This window comes from Onychostruthus taczanowskii, unplaced genomic scaffold, assembly GCF_017590055.1.
Source record: "Onychostruthus taczanowskii isolate IOZ18803 unplaced genomic scaffold, ASM1759005v1 scaffold60, whole genome shotgun sequence".
NCBI classification, from domain to species: Eukaryota; Metazoa; Chordata; class Aves; order Passeriformes; family Passeridae; genus Onychostruthus; species Onychostruthus taczanowskii.
Genome location: NW_024503680.1, coordinates 4241503 through 4247118, shown reverse-complemented (window position 1 = coordinate 4247118; position 5616 = coordinate 4241503). Strand labels below are relative to the sequence as shown.

Here is a 5616-nt window from a genome sequence, read left to right as displayed (position 1 = left end):
CCCCGGCCCCGGCCCCGGCCCCGGCTCAGCGCCCCGACCCCGGCCCCGGCCCCGGCCCCGGCTCAGCGCCCGGCCCAGGCCCCATCCCGCCCGGAGGGGCTCAGCCCCGCGGCACCGACCCACCTCCATCCCTGCCTGAAGCACATCCAGGCGGGCTCAGGCCCTGCCTGCTGCCCCACCAGCCCCCGGTGGGGAAGGGCGCTGCCAAGGGGTGCGGGGGACAGGCTGAGCGCACCCACCCTGCGGGCAGACACCTCTGCTCTCAGGCACCCAGCATGGCAGAGCCCATCCTTCCCCTGGGGTGTCCCACAGGATCCCTGCAGCTGCCCAGGACCTTTCCAATCCCTGTGCTACCGTGCCTTGTAGGACAGGGGCAAAGCTGTCACTGGGAAGCCTCCAAAAGAGCCTCACATATTTGTAATTCCTTCCCAGACCCTTTGTCCCCCAGCACCCCTGACCTCCCTGGCAGTCCCACGGGCTGTGATGCAGGGCAGTCATTTATAGCCCCGTGGCTCAGGCCCTGCTCTCCCTGGGGCCATGTTCCCGTGTTGAGGCTGTGCTGGGGGCCACGGCAGCTCAGTGCCGGACTCACCTCGCCCAGAAGCAGGATCCTTCTCCAGACACACTCCCAAAGCCTCTCTCCTTCATCCCAGGGTCTCCTGGCCAGTCCACTCTGACACCAGCAGCAGCACCACAGAGCCTCCCAGCCCCAAAACCCAATCCAGAGAGCTTTGATTTAACAGGCTCTCAGCAAATATTTGCACAGATTTTTAAGTAGAGGCATTATGATTTTATCTTATTATTTTATAATTAAAGCCAAGATCCTCAAACAAAATAAATGAACCAACTAAAGCATCCAAGATGAAGAACTTGCTAAAGCAGAGCAGCACCTTTCCCATTTGGTTGTGGTCCAGACGCTTTATGGCAGGTACTTTGTGCCTGGCTGATGTTCAACTGACAGCTTTCCAAGCATATAAAAAACTTATTAGGCTGAAAATAGAGTTTGTGACCATAAACTCTCTCAAGAGTACTGTCAGCATTTCCAGCCCAGGTCTGCTTTGTGTACAGCCACTGGCAGATCAAGCTGCTGGGGGAGCGGGGTGGGAGGATGGGGCCATGTGTCCCCTCAAAAAACCCTTTTTGGGTAGGAAGGGTAGTTGGGAAAGGCTTCCTAATGAGTTCTGGGCTATTAGGAGGCGGCATGATGAGCTTTAGCATGGCTGGAACTGGGTAAGGTGGTTGAAGACAGTCACAGGTGGAACTGTGTCCAGCTGCTCTGGGCTTGGAAACCTGGAATCACATCCATGGGAGACCACGTGGAGGCAATCTGCATTTACAACCAGTTTATTCCCAATGTTTCATTAGTTCCCTTGCTGAGCTTCCACATCACAATGCAGAGCAAAGTGCCTGCAGCCATCCAAGCTACAAAGAGCCCAGGAAGGAGGCAGCAGGAATTCTCAGAGCCCAGGGAAAGCCATGAGGTTCCTGAGCCTGCAGTAACTCTGAGCATGGCCAAAGGACAGCTCCGAGGCAGCTCCAGCACGCAGGAGGATGTTTTACAGGATGATTTGTGGAGTCATGGGACTGAAGCAAACACTACATCCAGCCTGGATCCAGTCAGGGATGCTGTGTGTGCAGAGGAAGGCATTGCCATGGCCCTGCATGCAGAGAGGAAGGATCTCTCCCTGTGCCCAGCTCACGGTGCTGCCAGTCCTTCTGTGGCTTAAGGACATCATCTGGGCAGCTGCAGCTGGTTGTTATTCATACCCTGATACCTAACACTTTTTGGAAATTAACTAATCCTTTGCTTTAGAAATATCCTGTGGCTTGGCCAGGCTATCTATAATCTAAGTATTAATGGCATTAAAGCTAGAATAGCTGATGCTTTCACTAAAGCAAACAAAACCATCAATTTGGTGTTTAAAAATAACCAAAAGAAGCAGAGTACATCAGGATGCTCCCCAAGCCCTCAGAGAGCTGGAGCACCTTGCAGCTGAAGCCAGGGAAGGGGCTGACACCTGGGGGGATTTGGGATTGACTCAAACAGACCCACATAACTGGTCCCTGTTTAGTGCTTTTTGTCTGAAACTGCTAAGCAGCTTTGTTTATTTCAATCCATTAGAACTAGAAAAGCTTTTTAATAAACTCCCTGCCAGCGTGGAATTAGTAGATGTGGGCCAATTAGATACATTAATTAGGCACTGGTTTAAACACAGATGAGGTTTGACTTTTTTTACCAGCCTCAGAGGAAGCAGCTTCTCAAAGCTCACCTCCAAAGGATTGGAAAAAGGCACATTCACTCCCAGTAACAAGCACCTCCCCACACAAACACAGCACTTGGACTTAGGCTTTATTTTCAGAGCTCCTGCTTTTTCTTTGCCTCCCCATGCAATAAAAATGAGACATTTAATCTCATAATGCAATTCTCACTGAAAATCAATGATAAAGTACATTATCTTGCCTGCCCTGAACCCACGGCTCCAGCTTGACCTTCCTCAAGCAGAGTGAAGTCCAGGAAAACACAAAGGCTGAACTTATGGCCTCCCAGCAGGAAAGTGTGAAACTTTCCTGAGTCTCAGGAGAACAGGACAGGATGGCCCTCCACAACAGCCATCTGACACAGTTTGGTGTCACCCACCCCTGTGATCGCTGCAGGCAGGAGAAAGCAGTGTGTGAGCAGTGAGAAGCAGAGCAGGCTGAATCCAGCCTGAATTTTGAAGCCTCCAGTCCCACTCCAAACACAATCCTGGCTTGTTACTGGGGAGGTTCTCGTTAGGAGATGGATCCTGCTACCTTCTCCTGCTGAGCAGCATTTATTCTACAGGGGCCTCTGACCTGCAAGAGGTCAAAGCAAGCCCCAAAAGGAGAAGTAAGTGACACCCCAATCTCTATGACTCCCAGGGCAGCAGGGAAAGGCCATGCTGAGGGAAGACCCATGTCCCAAGACACTGCAAGGTAAAGATTTCTTCTGGTGCCAGGAGAAGACCTTGAAGCTAGCCAAGGTCAGCCCACCACCAGCCACAAAGAGGACAGGACTAGCAGAAGGGAGCACTGAGAGCAGCAGAGGTGCTCCTCCTGTCCCCCGTGTCCCCAGCCCCACAGAGGGGGAAATGCCACCACAGACCCCTCCCTGTGTAAGCAGCACCTTGGGAAACCCATTCTGTACCATCTCTGCCTGAGCACTGCTGGCTCTCATCACAAACACAGGTTTGGAAACAAACTGCAGGATTTAGTTGATGATCAGCTGAGATTGATGCTGCTTCTAAAGAAACTGGGCCCTGTTGTCACCTACCCAGTGGAGAGCCTCTCCCAGGGGTTTCCATGCTGCAGCCTACAATGGCATGTTGGCCCAACATCTTCACAGAGCAGCTGCCTTTCAATAACAGGCTACAGCATCAGCTTAAAATCCAAATTTTGTCCAAATATCACCCAGGGACCCCAGAATTTGACCTGCAAGGCACTGCAGGCCCCAGAACCACTCCTAAAAGATGTGTGATGGGCACCCAGAGATGCAATCATCATAAGATCTCCTTCCTCTGTGATGGAAGCAACAGAAGTTCAGTTAGTAGCTCTGGCTCTAGCTCCAAGGTGGGAAGTCATTGCTGACCAGTGGAAAAAATTACCAGCACCAGGTGAAGCACATCTTCATGAGCAGGAGGCCCCCACACGTGTCTGGGGCTGGAGGTTTGACAGAGTCCCAGGCCCTGTTAGCAGGGCTGCAGACACACCACGGAGAACACAAAGCAGATACATTCCTCCAGCAGAGGCTCTGCCTCATGATTTAGGAGACTACAAGCCCTGCGAGGTCGAGCAGCACGCTGACAGCTTGTGCTGATCCTGATGGATGCTGGAGTCTATTTTTTCTCCAATAACAACTTTCACTAATGGTGCTGGCACGGAGGCTCAGCAAGGAGGAGGGAAGTGGCAAGTGGCCAGGGTGAAAAAGAGTTCACAATTACAGTAGGAAAGGCCACTGTGTCCCTTTCGCTGGCCATGGGAATGCTGAGGACAGGGATGGAAGGGGCTCTAGGAGAGCACTGAGTCACCCCCTCCTTCAGGAGAGCACCCACTGCACCCAGAGCAGTTTCAGCAGACACCCCAGACATCTGCTTATCTTATTTTTAAACTCCTCAAGTGACAGGGTGCCACAATCTCCCCCAGCAGTCTGTTCCAGTGTTTCGCTGTCTTCATGGTTAAAAAGTTTTTCTTATGTCCAGTTCAAAGCTTCATTGGTGCAACTAAATCCCGAAGCATCTCCTCTCCAGGGAGAGAAGCAAGATGGATGAAGGGGGATGTAAGCCTTATTTTTTCACTTGTGTGTTTTATTCCCAGCCAAAAGAAGAAGAGTTTCTTTTCCTGAAAGAGATACTATCGCCTGCAACACATAACTCAGAAGTATCTTTCTATTTTTAAAAGTGAAGTATAGGAGTTACATAAAAGCTATGGTAACCAGGAATGAGAAACAGGGTCTTCAGTTTGTGGGCTCTGCCTCCTACCACAGCTAATTTCCCTGCTCCTTGGGGCTGACCTGGGCTGTCCACAGCACATCAGTGCAGAGAGGCTGAGCTCACTGCCCTCCGCTCCAGCACAGGGTGGACAGGCCCCACATCCCCTGTGCCTGCAGCCTCTCACCAGTGTGCCAAAGAAAGTGGCAGAAACACGGAATCTGTTTTTCTTCCTTTCTGCTCTCTTAAAACACTGGACACAACAGGCCAGACTCTGCTCTGGTAACCAGCTGAGAAAAGGATGACACAGATAAAGCAGACAGATAACACTGACAACACAGATAACACAGATAGATAACACAGGTAACACAGATAGATAGCAAAGATAGATAACACAGACAGATAACACTGGGAACATAGATGACACAGGTAGATAACATATACAACACAGATAACACAGTTAACACAGATAGATAACACAGACAGATTACACAGGTAACACAAATGGATTACAGAGATAACACCTCAGTGTTCCTCAGTGCCATGGGTGTGAAGTGGCCCAGAGCTGGGCAGAGCAGCAGGAGCCAGAGCTGCCTGTGCAGGGCTGGTAGCACAGGGGTGATACCACAGGGATGATTCTACAGGGTGCTTCGGGACAGCCACCCAGCCCCAAAGACCCTTGCTTTCGGGAGGGCAGGCAAAGAGGGTGTAGGCACAAGAAACTCCTCCAGCCTGGGAGCATCCAGGGGCAGCTTCGGGGAGTGGGGATGTTACTTCTGTCACTGGCACGAGAATGAACCGCGGCCTCGCTAGGGCTCACCTGGAGCCGGGCGCTGCCCGGGGCTGCCAGGCTGGGAGGGCTCGGGGCACACCGGAGCCAGCCTAGGTGTGCGTGCGAGCTGGAGCCCGCAGCAGCCGCTGCCCGGGGCAGCAGGAGCCGGTGCCAGGGACAGCAGGAACCCGTGCCCGGGACAGCAGGAGCCGGTGCCTGGAGCCAGCAAGAACTAGTGCCGGGGGCAGGCAGGAGCCGCTGCCCGGGGCAGCAGGAACCCGTGCCCAGGGCAAGCAGCAGGCGCTGCGCGGGGCCCAGGCTCGGTGCGCTGAGCGCGGTGCGCGGTGCGCGGGCGGTGCACGGGGGGCGGTGCGCGGTCCGGGGGTGCGCGGGGGGCGG

General features: G+C 53.3%; 1 protein-coding gene across 1 annotated transcript in view; it reads left to right on the top strand.

Annotated features, from left to right (window-relative positions):
* Positions 1–5616, top strand: part of KCNK15 (potassium two pore domain channel subfamily K member 15) — a 19356-nt gene that overhangs the window by 8562 nt on the left and 5178 nt on the right. The gene's annotated exons all lie outside the window — the stretch shown is intronic.